The following is an 8,413-nucleotide window of genomic DNA, read 5'->3' as shown; positions in this document are numbered from 1 at the left end:
ATTTAATCCCTTGGCCGGCCGGCCCGATCCAGCCCGCCACAGACACCTCTGACATAGTCTGACTTGCTGTGAGTAAATAAGTATTGCGTTGAGTTTGTAAGTTTTATTATTGCAATCATTATTGAGGAAAGCAATTGGAACCAATCCACCGGTTTTATTTGATATTATTTAATATTATTTAATATTATTTAATATTATTTAATATTATTTATGATATTTTTTTAAATTTCATTTATTTCTTTGTTATTTATTTGATTTTTTTTTGGTTTTTTTTTTGGTTTGAACAAATTTATTGACACTAATAACAGAAAACAATCATGACAATCTCAACAGCAATTAAGCACATTCACAATATTATATTCCAATATGGCGTTTTTAACAGCAAACACAATGTGAGGTTTGAACAACCCTTCTCGAAAATCTTATTAGCAATCAAGCATATTCACAATTTCATTATATAACATCTTTGTTAGTCCAGGTATTTGATGTCTTTATTTTTCCCTCGCGGGACCTTCTGCCTCCCTCGTCTCTCCTTGTCTGCTCCACGTGAACGCGGAAGTGAGTGACGCGCCGCCGCACGCGCACTCACGTTCGGCTCTCCGACGGCGCAGCACTCGGGAGGACTGACGCCAAACGGAATCATCACTGCCCGGGACGACGAGCGTCCTCCTCCGACTTTGTGACGACAAGTGACGCCGAGGAAGAGGCGAGGAAGACGGACGTTGTTGGCTCACTCGGTCTGTCCGCCGGTGTTATGCCGAGAAATGAACCCCTTCCGTAGCGGGAGCGCGCATAACACCGGTTCTGGACGTTGCGACGCTCATGGATATTAATAGAGAATCTCTATTGCTGATTAAGGTATGCAAATCATTTATATTGTTCTATTTAGTTGTATATTTTTCGAATCGTGGATGTTAACGACGTTTTGTCTAATATCGTTCAAGCCGGTTTCTATTTGATAGCTCTTAGTGGCCATTTAATTAGAAACAGCAGCACCTGCATAGCCCAATTGCACTAACTACAAATCACAATGTAAACATTCATTTTGTATAATCTTGGGCATACGAATGTGAGTTGGTTTATTAAATGATTATTATTGTAATGTCACCTCCACATTTTCTAAAATATTTTCACCAATCCCAGCTTGATGCACTGCAGTTTTTCCATACAACTCTTGGAGAATAGCGAGCGTTAAGCAGGGTGATTTGGAATATATCAGAGGTCTCAAATGTTTGGGGGGCCAATTGTGGCCCTTGGAATAATGGTTTGAGGCACCCGCTTTAATTCATTTGAATTGTCTTTATTGCCATCGATATCCACGTTGTGAAACATTGTATGCAACAAGATTAGACATGGCACTCAAGGCTAAACATGTAACAAAGACTTAAAACAGCGATAAGATCAAATAGTGTAAGGATGCATAGGCAAAAATATTTACAATACAGTTCTAAGAGACTGACAAGGAAAAGAAGTGCAATAACAATAAGCAACAAAAAATCCCTGAATAAGTCGCAAGATGTATGTTTTCAGTTCCGTGCGCTCGTTTTAGGGTTGTGATGGCCTTGTGGAAGAAATTGTATCTCAGGCCTGTTTGTCCTTGTTTTAGGGGCCCGTAACGCCTACCAGTGGGCTACAGGTCAAAAAGGGGGTGGCTGGGGTGGGAGGAGTCCTTTTTAATGTTGATGGCTTTGCTGTGGTATAGCCAGCTGGCAATGTCCTCTCAACTGGGTAAAGAGCAACTGATAATCTTCTGTTCTGTGTTGATGACCCTTTGTGTTTTTTCTGTCTGCTGCCGTGCTTCCAGCATACCACACGTTAATATGATAGTTAAAGGGACAGTGTGTATTAATTAATCATTATATGCCGCTGTATTGTCATGCAACCAAAAATGAGTGCTACAAAGGGAAAAAAAACAAATGACAGAGAATCAAAGTGACCAAATTTTGACACAAGTAAAGAAGGGGGGAAAAGGGGGACAAAAAGATGATGAAAACTGGAAAATGAAAAAAGGATAGAAAAGGTAGAAAAAAAAGCTAGTAAAGAAAAGGAGGGGGGAAACAGGTTAAAAATTAATGAAATGTTATTTTGTGTTGGGAACTAATTTTATTCAATTTTTAATATTGGGTTCCAGGAAAGGAGATCACGTAGATGCCATTTCGTTATTTTGGCTATTATGCGCTGCTTACATCATGGTCATTGTTAGCCAATCATGTTGCTGTTCTTTGAAGACCTCACCCTTTAGTGCGCATCTGCTTTTTTGACCCAGGGGAATCAATAAAAAACACTCAAGGGGAGTGATAACAGTTTGTAATTTCTTATCTTAAGTTTGGGCTCTTGATATCTTCTCTCCTTATTTTGAGTGTCTACTTAACCAGTTTTTCTCAACTGGTGGGTGTGGACCCAAAAGTGGGTCGCAGACCATTTTTTAGTGGGCCGTTGGCCTTTGCCTCGCCAAAATACAGTTGATTAAGTTTGTTGAATATGGCCAAACACAGATACATCGAAAAAAATAAATAAGACATGGATTCTATTATCTGTGACAAAGCCACTGAAGTGAAGCATTTTAGATATCAGTAAAATGCAGCTAATTGCCCATTAAAGGGACTATTATTACTTGAAAATGTTTTTTGCTGTTTTTATGTGAATATCTCTAAATCCCATCCAACCATCCATTATCTGCACCGCTTATCCTCAGTAGGGTGGCGGGGTGCTGGAGCCTATCCCAGCTGTCCTCGGGTAGCCAGCCAGTCACAGGGCACACAGGGACAGACAACCCACTTGCTCATTCACACCTAGGATCAATTTGGACCGGCCAATTAACCTGACATTCATGTTTTTGGAAAGTGGGATGAAGTGCCCGCAGGAAACCCTTGCATGATAAATGATGTTCAAACAATGCAGATCAGTCTGTCAGTTGAAAAAACAAACAAACCCTGCATTATATGCTATTATGATACTATCAGCTTAACATTAATACGGAATACCCTAACAAAGAAGAGCAATGTAATGGTTAAGAAATCAAGTCAAGAAATAATCAAGAAATCTCATTAACATTTTGTTCCTTTTATTGAAACAAATCCCACAGTGCACGATTTTAGACTGTTAGATTAAAACATTTTAAGGAACAATGCACAGGTTAGGTGACGGGTCATAAGGTCTTTGACTCAACTTTTCAGTAATTCAGTGCAAAAATGAGGTGCACAGATGAGAAGAAATTCTCTAATTTCAAACCACACTTAAAGTGAACACAGCAGCAAAACAGATAAATGTCCCTTTGCTTCAAGTTTTATTATTTTCAAACATTTAAGTGAATGTAATGTCAAATGTCTTTTTTTCTTAGTTTTTTAGGCTTTGAAAAAAACTGGTAAACAGTAAAATTAGGTATGTAATTAAGTAAACAAAGTTTCTTAAAAACTAAAAAAAAATTGCACAGCTTGAGCTCTATTAACTTGATATCAGCCAGTTGAGAACCACTGGTATAGGTAACTTGCGATTTAATCTCACTATTTTAAGTCACAATACCAAAGACAAATGTTAATTTTGTTGTGCATTTCACAAGGTACAATGTCAATAAATTTGTCATTCTGAATAAAATAGAATTTATTGTCATTGTAACATGTGGAACACACAAGAAAATTAACTTTTTTTTTGGTAGTGTGATTAAAGATGACCTGTATTCCATATTTTATTCTTATATTCGATATATGCTTCAAACTGTACAATCCTCCAAGTCAGTAAATTTGAGAAGTGGACTTTTTTTCTTGATTTGGGTCTCGACTTGTAATTAGGATAAAATGGTCAGACCTGAAGTCAGACCGTTGAGAACCACTATACTAAACTATAAACCTAATGTATATGTATGTACATATATATATATATATATATATATATATATATATTTGTTCATTTGTTGGCCAATTCAAAACTATTGTCAGGATAAATGGGCAAAAATATTTACAAGGTAGACTAGTCCTAGTTGTAACAATGGTGCAATGAAATGTAGCAGCAAACCCATTTTCACTACAACCGAAAAGATATATATAATAAAATATAATTTTACAGTCTTGTGCACTTGTTAAGGGTGAAGATGGCTCTTGGGAAGACTCTGTCTATGAGTCGGTCAATCCTTGTTTTAAGTGACATGTAGCACTTACCTGCAGGCAACAGGTCAAAGAAATGGTGGTCAGGGTGAGAACAGTCCTTTATAATTTTGCTAGCTTTGTTACGGTATCGCAAGCCGGCAATTTACAAACTGGGCAGATAGTAGCCAATGATTTTCTCAGCTTTGTTAACTACTTCTTGTATGTTTATTCTGTTGCAGCAGGAGAACAGCATACATTTTGATTAAAAAACAAAATTCGTCTTATTTTGTTTATCTGTCAATTGGCTGTTTGAGTTTTTTAACTTTACTGTTTCCTGCGGTGCTTTTGTAGCTAGTTGGTTGAAATAGAGCCTCCGCCATCGACATGCATGACGGCCGTTTTTGTGGAGTTGGCACAGAACGAGCTCACTGTTTGTAGCAAAATCAATAGCGTGCGGTTTGGCCTCCAGCGGATTGTCTCAGCGCATCTCGCGTTTCAGCGCCGGGTTGCGGCGATCATATTTCATCCCGTCGTATGCCGCATGTTCCTAGGTCTAGTCCCTTTATCAAACAGTTTGAGCTTCAGAAACAGGCCACTGCTTCCCGTCTCGAATGAAAAAAAAAAGGGATGATATCATGGAGAGGCCTGCAGCATGATAGTCAGTGATGTGATTGTGAAACTGTCATCTGTGTTACATCATTGCCGTTGCCATTGGTTATGTGTGCTACTGATGGAGTTTCTCACCTTTTGAGAGCTTTTAAAAGTTTGTCGTTCTAGTGTTAGGAGGGTAACTGAAAAAAGTAATTGGTAACAATTTCTCCATTTAAAAATAAATTACTGATACGTTACCACCAGATTACTGACACCCAAAAGTAGAGCGTTACTCTGAATGTAACTCTGTACAAATTGCTGCATTTACTCGCATTGAATCCAATCCCCTAAAACTGCTTTAAAATAGCCACATAATATTGTAGATGAAAGAAAACGTGGAGGGCTGTCACGATTAGGAATTTCGTGAGAAGATGAGCGGTAATTGTTACAAATAATCACGATTGACAAATATATTGTCAATTATTCCCCCTTTGGATTATATGCTGTTATTATCCATCCATCCGTTATCTGCACCACTTATCCTCAGTTGGGTCGCGGGGGCGCTTGAGCCTATCCCAGCCATCCTCGGGCAGTGGGTAGGGGACATCCTGAACTAGTTGCCAGCCAGTCGCAGGACACACAGAGACAGACAATTTGCTCGCTCATTCACACCTAGGGACAATTTGGACCGGCCAATTAAACTACCATGCATGTTTTTGGAATGCGGGAGGAAAACGGAGCGCCCGCAGGAAACCCACGCAAGCACGGGGAGAACATGCAAACTCCACACAAGAGGTTTCGATTTCATGACCTTAGAACTGTGCTGCACACACGCTAACCACTGCTCCATCGTGCTTCAAGTTTTAAGATCGCAATACATTTAAAGACAATACTGGTAACTGCAGCAAACAAATGACACCTTTCTTTGCTTTAAGTACTTAGGCTTTGAAATGAAATCTGTAATCGCGAATGTGAAAAATATTGGCAAATTCGAAAACAATTTGCAACTAGACAAATAATCGGATTTTATTAAAAAAAAACAGGTTTTTAATTTCCTCTTTAGAAAAATCATGCACAAAACAACAGAATATTCTATGATATAAAACAATAAAAAATCCAAGTGTTTGTCAAACAGCTTTACAATAAACCAAAAAATACAAACAAACACATGCTTAACACCTGCAAATGTGTAAGATAATTATTTATAGTTATGATCTTTTTAAACTGACATAATTAAAGGACATTTTTAAGGTCTTCATCTAAATTGTAAACAGCTTTTTCTGTGTTGTGCTTGAACATTGGACCTTGAAGTTGTGGATTCCCCTGAGATTATGAGTGTCTGCTCTGTAAAGCAGCACATAACAAATATTTGTTGCTTACTTGCTTTGTATACGAATACTAGGGAGTTACGTTTCACCATATCTTCAAATTTGAACATGTTAGATTTTATAAACAGTTTCTATTTCTGAAAAGCTTTCCTCTTTACTTTAATCGAATATGCAATTCTATATTGCTCCTATATGTAAATTAAAAAAAAAAAATCAAGTCATGTTTATTGGTATAGCCCTTAATCACAAAGAGTCTCAAAGGGCTGTTTTAGGGTCAAATATATGGCTTAGTCTACCTCTAACCACAATGTCTGCATCTTAATGTACATTGAATGTTTTATACAGCACTTTTAGTTGAATTTTGGTATCTAAAAAGTGCTTTATAGATGAATTTGGATTTGGCTCTAAAATGGCCTGGTGCATCAAATACAGCCTTTAGCCCTTTCTGCTGGACTAAGGTACTACAAGCATGCGCTCCCATTTCCAATGAATTGCCGTCCTCAAAGACTCATAAATCGATGATCTAAGTGGTTGCGGTTATAGCCCTAATTTTTAGTATTAGTGTTCTGTTACACTACACAGTAAAGCAACATCTAATGGTCAAATAATACATGCTGTCCCTTTAATAGTTGTATTAAAAATAGTTCTATTGAATAACAATGTTAAGAAGACAACTAAAATCCCTTCCATTACACGATATTTTCCCCCAAAAAGTCAGCAGTGCAAATAAAGTGATCTTATTTCAAAGTAATATCCAAAGACAATAGTATCAATTTGATCCAATGACTGGATCAGTATCGATTATATCAGTATATGGATCAATCCACCCGCCCTTACTTGTCGTATGCCGATGTCGTCTTTCTTCGAGAAGAGAACTGCGGCATTCGTTCAGCAGATGTTAAATTAAAGCTTAAAGCTTTTTGTGTATGCATTAAATATTTATCATATCCATTTACAGGTTAGAATTGTATCTGTTGAAAAAAAACAAACCCTGCCTGACTCCTTTCCTCTAGTCAGTAATGAGTAGTAGGGGTGTGACAATATCTTGATGCCGCAATCGATCGCAATACTTGTTCACCAGAACGATTATGCATAGAGTATCAATATTCCAATTAATAATCAGCCGCTCTTACTGGTCTTGACTTGAATAAGGATTGTAGAGCAATTACTTGGTAGCAGCGAGAAAATGAACTGAGGTCGAAAAGAAGAAAATGTAATTGAAAAAGCTTAAGATGCGCTGGTTGTGTATCGCCGCAGATTTAGCATACACAATCATGAAAACACTCATCTTGAAAGCAATTTATATGCAGTGAACCCTCGATTGTCGCAGGGATTACGTTCCAAAAATAAACTGTCATGGGCAAAATCCGAGACGTACAAACCATACTTTTTTTCAATTGTTATAACATTATTACTCAATTCTACATCAAAATCAAAGAACGGACCCCTTTAACAGGTCCGCATGTGAGTGTATGGTATACTGTACCTGTAAAAATGTGTCTCAACTGTTTGGCCAATCAGAATGCAGAACACAATGCATAGTGATATCCATAAAGCAGCAAGGTAATAGGTTGAATACAATATAGTAAAGGATTACAGTATTTAGAAAAGTTACTTAAAGGGTGTGTATTGTTTGTCCAACTACATGTTGCTGTATAGTGTACTGTAGGGGATTTAGATAAGATCACCTATGTAGCCAGCAGACAGGTTCTAAAAATAGCTCACTACTGATGGGGCATAGTAATTTTCTAGGAAATCCACACAATAAGTTTTCCCACCCTTATGTTAGAGGTTATCATTGAATGTTTTCCTGTTAGATATATCGATCATTGCTCAGTCTTTTGTATCACATTGTTTCAACATCACAGTGTACCCTGCGGCTCTCATCCTTGGCTATGAGTAGTGTTCCAGTTTATAGGTGTTCTCACACATAACAAAACAAGATCAGCCTTGGCGCAGGTCCTCGATCTTGTTACTTTATTTTTCCTTATCACTAATCTCACATTTTAGCATGGGATTACCGCGTAAAGATTGGCTTCGATCTGGCCGCTTTCACTTTGCCCTTTTCCTCCGGAGGCGCCAACAAGCCTGCACGCTGATCTCGCTTTCCTGCTATATAATATAAAAGGTTGCTGTTGCTGGAAGTGAATGTGCTACCCTGTCGTCTTAAAAAGAAAGAGTTACTTTTTTAACTCATTCAATGCCAGCCTAACTAAAATGGATCTTTTGACATCTATTGCCCTCAAAGACAGCCTAGTTAAAAGGGATCTTTGACATCTTCATCCCAGTGGTAGCCTAGCTAAAATAAAACTTTGTGTATCGCAATCAATAGCCTGACTAAAACGAAATTTTAGCCTCCAATGGCAACCTATCTTGACGTCTATAGCGGTTTATGGCAACCCAGTGAAAATG

General features: G+C 37.9%; 1 protein-coding gene across 3 annotated transcripts in view; it reads left to right on the top strand.

Moving 5' to 3' along the window:
• marchf8 (membrane-associated ring finger (C3HC4) 8) overlaps positions 1 to 8,413 on the top strand; it is a 129,929-nt gene continuing 121,516 nt past the window's right edge. Inside the window, exons 1-2 of one of the 3 annotated variants that reach the window (XM_088350965.1) lie at positions 1 to 68; positions 560 to 858. The gene's annotated coding sequence lies outside the window, so the exon portion shown is untranslated. Of the gene's footprint in view, positions 69 to 546; positions 859 to 8,413 lie in introns of those variants that run through there. The other 2 variants (XM_088350964.1, XM_088350966.1) reach the window with 2 other exon arrangements.

This window comes from Urocampus carinirostris, chromosome 13 (genome assembly GCF_059441175.1).
Source record: "Urocampus carinirostris isolate Australia breed hairy pipefish chromosome 13, RoL_Ucar_1.0, whole genome shotgun sequence".
NCBI lineage: Eukaryota > Metazoa > Chordata > Actinopteri > Syngnathiformes > Syngnathidae > Urocampus > Urocampus carinirostris.
This window is presented reverse-complemented; position numbering and strand designations above follow the sequence as displayed.